The following is a 7,205-nucleotide window of genomic DNA, read 5'->3' on the forward strand; positions in this document are numbered from 1 at the left end:
GGACGTACTTGGTAACCATGTAGCAGGACACAAATGTCGGTGCCACATTATTATCAAGTGGACGGAAAATATCGGTACTCGTCCAAGAAATAAGGATAGAGGGGAAACTGAGTCTGCTGGCATTGCCCTTTCTTGATGACTAAGACAATTAAGGGTTGCCAACACGACAAGAAAAAGGATGGTCTGGGGTAGAAGCATGTCTACCACCGAAACAAAAATGGGGCTGAAGGAAGGAATTCGGCACGATACCTGAGCACCATTTTTGCAACAATGTCGGGATCACTTGGCATCACTCTACTAGGACAGAAATGACGCCAAGCACCGAGGAACGAGCAAGAAAAGAAAACTGGAGAAATGCAGGGGCTGAGCTGTAGTGGATCCGAACCGATGCCATCTACACTCACCAGATAAATCGTTAGCAACAAATACTAAGTCTATATGCATGTTGTGCAACAAACAAATGCAGCAACCAAATGCAATAAACAAGACAAATTTTGTACTACCGTTCTCTACCGCTCGTGCTGACTAGGGCGTCCTACAGCCAGACCTACTCTGATACCAAGCACTGTGGCACCCCGGCTCAGAGAAACCGGAACGCCCCGTAGTCCAGCCCAGAGATTGAGGAGAAGTCTCTGGAATACGACACTGCTTGACATAGAACAAATCAGCTCTTATTATAAGAATAATAATACAAGGGTCTGATGTTACAAAGAAGCACATCAGCACGGCGACACTACGCCTGCGATACTACACTTGCTCTATGCTAGCAGCGAAACAACTCGTAGCAGCGGAACAACGACGAAGGTGGTGAATCTCCACTCCGCAGGTACTCTGGCTGGGACATGATCTAGCTCGCACGCACGACAACCTTGACAAGCAATCAAGCAAACATGGCATCACCTACAATCTGGCATGACACGTCAGGTCAGTACATTGAATGTACTTGCAAGCTCACAACAACCATAAACATCAAGGCAAGACAATAACATAGCATTAACAGGTTAATGAATTAACCACTACCATGATGAAGCAACTACTAAGATGGGTATGAAACTGATACAATACTAATAAATCACCATCTCAGATCTCCATAACCATTCTCTCTTGGCTAACTGGCCAAGAAATATACCATCTCGATCACCTCGTGATCAAAACCAAACAGTGATCTTTCCGGTGATCACAACCATGACCAACACTTGGTCTCAAACGGTGATCTTTCCTGCGATCAATACCCTGGCCAACACTTGGTCTCAAACGGTGATCCTTCCGGCGATCACTACCATGACCAACACTTGGTCTCCAACATCACCATCAACATCCTGCCAATCTGTACTGCTTAAAATATCAACATATAATTCACCTATAAGTCATTCCGTCATGTGAGTGTTGATCGAACGGTGTGACCTAGTACGAACCCTTGCCCATGACCGGGGACGCGGCTATTGATAGATTAAATAAACACACTCTGCGGAAGTAGCACACTTTACCCACACCACGGAACCCATGGCCTCGCACTCCCATTCGGGTGGACCAACGACGTTCCGACAAAACCGATCTACTGCCATGACACTCCACCGGCCACTCTGACTCACTCCCCACTGGGCTAGTCCTGGGTGGCCCCGTGTCTACCAAAGACACAACGACCGCCGTCGTGGCCAAAACAATAAACCGTCCCTAACTGGGACACATGCACATAACAACAACAACGGGCACACAAGGTTATGTCCGCCTACCTGATCAGGATAGCACGCACCCATAACCTTCCCTCGTTGGAGGCACCGGCGAGAGGCACGGCAATAGCATCACATTAGGGCCTTCCCATAAAGGCAAATGTGGTTGCACTGGAGAAAACCCGGTTCGGTGGCACCTGAACAACTTAAGATGGAATTTATCCCCAAAAATATAACTATGATAACTGATACTCCGATAACAACTATCAAACTATAATCCAAGTCATAGCAATATCCAACTAATAATCCAAAGCTTAATATTGTCATATCAAAATACTCTAAGGATATTAGCACTGCTATTAGGATGAATCCCAGACCGATAAGACTACTACTCAAATATCAAGAACTAACTATCCAACTATGACCCACATGCAAGCATCATCTCCAGCATCATACGCCAAAACATAAGATCAACTAGCATCATGATGAAACTAACACTAGCCACTAAGAATCCAAAGGCAACATGTCATCCAAAGTAATACTCCAAAGCATAATACCATCATGAACATAATCATAATAGCCATTAAGAATCCAAAGGCAACATGTCATCCAAAGTAATACTCCAAAGCCTAATACCATCATGAACATAATCATAATCGCCCCTAAGAATCCAAAGGCAACATGTCATTCATATAATCATCAAAATATAAGTACTAGAACTCCAAGCAATATCATGGCAACATCAAGATCACAACAATACTCCGAGAGATGCCATGAACAAATCATACATAGCTACTGCAGTATTTTAAACAAGTTCAAATGAATAAACCATGTCACTGCATTGCAATCATGAAAATGGAGGGTGTGGCTTTCCTGGGGATGAAGAATACACCGGGGAGATGTGCGGTGAAGCCGCGGAAAGATTTGCCGGAAACAACTTTCTCTCGGAGGGGCTGTTTACGTGCAAGGGCAAAAAGGTCATTTCCACTGTGTCAAACCATAGTGAAAGTGAAACCAACAGAACAGGTTCGATGAAATGAAGATGTGGGCATTGGAATCACCTGATTTGGAGCTACGGTTGAAAAGATATAAGGTTTTTTCTGCCAGGGACCTATCTGTGAAAAGATTCCTACAAACAGGCCCCTGAGTGAGAAAACAGAAAACACATTTTAGGAAATACGCCTTCAGAACCGAGAAAGCGCATTCTGGAATAAAGCAGAGGGGAAATACGCTTACTTCGCGGGAAAACGTACTTTATGAAGTACGCTTCCACTTAACCACGTGGACAGTGGCGAGGCCAGGCGTGGGGTCGCTGACCTGCGGGTCCCGCAGGGTAGGACCCGTCACTTATCCATGTGGGCAGATCGGATCAACGCCTACCCGCCGACAGTGGGGCCGCGTGAAGATGGGCCCCGCCTGGCCCGGCTCCTTCTTCCTCCTCCCGCTTGCCCGCGATGCAGAGACGAGGCCGGCGGCCCGACGCGGATTCCCGGTGATTCCGGTCACCTCCCGCGGCGTGCGACCTACCGGCGTGATCAGCGCGATGAGGCGGATCCATACAGGCAGGACACGGCCGCCAAGGAGCTTGGGGTTGCGCGAGGTACTGGCCACAGCGGACGGCGGCCACGGTGAAGATGGACTCGGCGCTAGGGTCGTGGGGAAGATGGGTGGAGGCGCGGGGTCGATCTGGAGTGGTGGTGTAGGGCTCTGGTGATGGCCAATAAGAGAGGGAGGGCTTGGTTGCCGCCAATTTAGGTGGGCACCATTGGCGGCCATGGCGGCCATAGGAGGGCTCAGGAGCTCCTAGAGCTCGTTGGAGAGGCTGGGCAGGACCAAAGGAGTGAGTGGAGGCGAGTGGTGTGCTCGGGAGGGGCGCAGAGGGCTATAGATAGGCGGGGCGAGGAGGGGAGGACGTGGACGCGTGGCCGTGGCTCGGGTGCCGGCGCTCGTGTCCGGCCATGCTCTGGCGAGGCCAGCGATCACGGGGAGGCGCGGGAACGCGACGAGGGAGGAGCGGACGAGTGACAGTGAGGCACAGGGCAAGACGGGCCGAGGCCGCAGAGGAGGAAGACGCTGAACGCCATTAAAGCTCGGTCGGCCACAGTGCGCCCATGGGGGCGCGGCGACAAGCGCTGACGAAGGGGCTGACAGAGGGGGAAGTGGCTCCAGGAGGACGACGACGACGCGGGGAACACGCTGGATAGGCCCGTGCTTGCTGGGACGCCGAGCAGAGGAGGGGCCCGAGCAAGAAGACGTCCTGGGTGCGGTCAGAGCGTGCCAACGCGGTGGTCACCGCGTGAGATGGAGAGGAGAAAGTGCCAAGGGTTGGCAAACGTTGTTTAGTGGTAAGTCCTTCCCGGGTCGGTTACAACCGCGGTGGTAGCTCGGTTAAAAGTGAAGCGGGTAAATGATAAGTAAGCTCTGAAGTGTACTACATCAATCTGAACTATGATGCAGTGATCAACAGACAAATGCTAGGGGCTAAATAAGCTGTCTGGGAGGTTTAGGATAGGAAGGACTCTAGTCCTGTGAAATTTTAGGTGATTTGGACCAATGGTTGATATAGTTGCTTTGCAACTGATCAAAATGGTTCAGAAACTTGAGCATGATTATGCACTCACATGAAGCATCAACTTGAGCTCAAATTTGGCAAGGCGTGATGATTTGATTATATAAAGATGCTGTAAAAAAATTTGTACCAATTTGATTCACCAAAATGGTACTTGCTTCACAAACATCCTTGCTGACCAGAAACTTGCAACAATTCTAGAGAAATATTGGCTAGGTGAGCTGGTGCCAAATTTGGTGGAGAGAAGTTATTTGGGTAGTAGAATGCCCTGGTAAATGTTCAGGCAAAATGAAGCAATATAAAATATACTTGCTTCACAACCTGAAAATATTGACAGAATCAAAGATTTGATGTGATGCTCACATAGATCAAGGGATGGAGCTGAAATTTGGAGGAGTGAGATAATATGAGGACATGAAGGAGTGTGCAAAATTTCAACTCATTTGGATAACCCTAGCTAGTACTTCCTTCACAAAAGTTTCCCTCAGACAGGAACTTTGAAAAATCACTGAGGAAGTTTGGTGTCGGAGTAATGGGCCACGGGTAGTCTAACCCGAGGCCCAGAACTTTTCAAGACATCGGGGCTGACTGCGCCCCTCAGGACACCAGGATGGAGAGCCGCCTTCCAGAAGCCGGCTAAAGGAGCAGCTGACTACCCCGCATGCGGCCGAGTACTAGAGGCGAGGTCAAGACGGGCCGACTCCTGCCTGGCGGCTCCCAGAGAAGCTGACCACGGGGAGTCGGCCCACGACACCAACAAAGCCCATGCCCACGTAAGGGGGGATGGGACGGGGAGTGGCAACAATAAAGCCCACTCCCTCCCCTTTTATGGGATGGCAAGGCCACAGTGCACCGTACCAGTGGAGATCTCCGTCCGGCGGGGCACTGTGGTCGTGCCATCCCTAACATCAGCAACAGTAGGCGGAGTCCTGCACCCAGGACGGCCTGTCAGTACGGTCTACGGACGATGGGCCCTACCGATCAGCGAGAGTCCAGAAGACGGCAAGAGCGCCACCAGTCGGACCCGAAGGGAGCCGGCCCCCGGAAGTCGGTCTGCCCCTTCCACGGGTCCCACGCGCCATTAACCAGACAAGACGGGGAGTGGCTACAGTAATCGCCCACCCGGTAGCAGGGCTGTAGCCACGACCCCATGACCAAGCCTGCGTCATTAGAAGCACGACTACAGTAATCGGCAGCCGGCAAGACCCGCAAGCGGCGGGTACGGCCTGTCGACTCCGTACCAGACCAGTCGGTAGGGCCCACCAGCCGGCAGGCCCCGGCAGTCGGCAGAGAAGTCGGCGGGCGAAGAGACTGACGGCTGGGCCCTACGCCCAGTTGGTTTACCATTGTACCCCTGGAGGGTAGGCCTATATAAACCCCCGGGGCACCCATGCAAAGGGTTCCGACCCATTAGAACTAGACCAAACCTTAGAGAAGGAAGAGAGCTGGCCTAGCCTCCTCCTGTCCACAGATACAGCTCGAGGAGCACCATTGTACTCACTTTTGCCTTAGTGATCATGCGGAGACCCCGCAGAGCAGGACTAGGGGTGTTATCTCCTAGGAGAGCCCCGAACCTTGGTAAAGTTCGCCGGAGTACGTATCTACGCCTCGTCCCGTTTCCAGGCACCGGTGACGTTCTACTCGCCCCCACCATGATAAGCCATCCATTGGCATATGTCGCACCCAACCCCCGACATTTCGTGGCCACCGTGGGGCCTGGTGCACCGTCGTCCGGAGACCTATTCTGGACGGGAACCCTTTTCCTCCTTGGCGAGCGCAGCCAGCCCGGCACGCCAGACAGAGTCTGCACCGACATGCTGCATGGCGCTGAAATCGCCTGTGCGGCTAGTTGCCTCGCTGATCTTGTAGGCGAGGTCCGCCTCTCCGACGAGCCCGCATCCGACGCGGGCACAGGTGGCCCGGAGAGCCTCCTCGCGGGCCTCCTCGATCAACTTCACGTCACCAGCGAGCCAGCTAGGGACTTGGAGTTCGTAGGCTCCACTGATCCGATGTTGGTCGACTCCGAGAATGTGTCTCTTGACACGTTCCCCTCCAACGTGGTGGTCTACGACGAGCCGCTTCCTCGCGCGGAGAGCGGCGGAAGCACCGTCACGGAAGTACTTGTCATCGATCATGGCGAGCACTCCAGCGGGGGTGATTACGACCCGCTCCATGCGGCGCTGCAAGACCTGGCAGCGCCCATCTGTGAAGATGCCGACGCCGAGACGCTGGAGGCACGCCGCCTTCAGCTAGTCAAAGGCTCCAGCATGAGACGCCTGTCAAAAGCCTACCAGCGCGAGATGGACCGCGCGGTGGGCGGCACGCCGGCTCCAGCTAGGCCTAGTCGCCTTGGCATGGTCCAGCAGCGCGGTGCGGCTATCGCCTATCTGTTCGGGGCGAATCGCCCCGTCTACGCCACACATGCGGAGAATATTCGAGCCGCCCAGGCGGCGGCGGACGAGCTGGACAAGTTCAAGGGCGAAGAGCGTCGCTTGATGACGGAGCGCGTGCAGCGACTCCTTGACGCGGCTGCTGAGCAGAACGAGGCCGGCTGCCACACTGATGCGCCGCGCCGACGGAATGACAACCTGCTGCCGCTCCGAGACCAAGGCGCGGAATCTCGGACGCCAACTGGCGGCGTCCGTGGAAGAAAAGACAAGGAGCCGGCTGCCAGCCGCAGTCGGACTTGCATCACCATAGAGCGCGACCGAGACGGCCACCCAAGAACAGTGGAACGACGGGACGACTGTCCGCCTCCTTCCCCTCGGAGAGAAAGGCGAGTCTCCCGCCGCCTGTTGATCACCCGACGCTCGGCGACTGCCTTGGCTGCCGAGAAGGAGTCGGTGAAAACGACGCCCGCCATCGGATCGACCATCTCCACCGATCCCTGGCGCTTGAGGAAGAAGATGAGTTGGGTCCGCCGTGTTTTGGCCCCCGCATCCGAGAAGAGCCCTTACCCAAAGGGT

The 7,205-nt window shown here is 53.6% G+C and overlaps 1 long non-coding RNA gene across 1 annotated transcript; it reads right to left on the reverse strand.

The window, feature by feature from the left end:
• Positions 1-1,883: 1,883 nt before the first annotated feature.
• Positions 1,884-3,848, reverse strand: LOC119288900. Its single transcript, XR_005141339.1, has 3 exons — positions 2,907-3,848; positions 2,732-2,813; positions 1,884-2,623 (listed from the first exon to the last, which is right to left on the reverse strand). It is a non-coding gene; the product is annotated as an uncharacterized LOC119288900 (long non-coding RNA).
• Positions 3,849-7,205: the final 3,357 nt, after the last annotated feature.

The sequence above is a fragment of the Triticum dicoccoides genome, chromosome 4A, assembly GCF_002162155.2.
Source record: "Triticum dicoccoides isolate Atlit2015 ecotype Zavitan chromosome 4A, WEW_v2.0, whole genome shotgun sequence".
Taxonomy (NCBI): Eukaryota; Viridiplantae; Streptophyta; class Magnoliopsida; order Poales; family Poaceae; genus Triticum; species Triticum dicoccoides.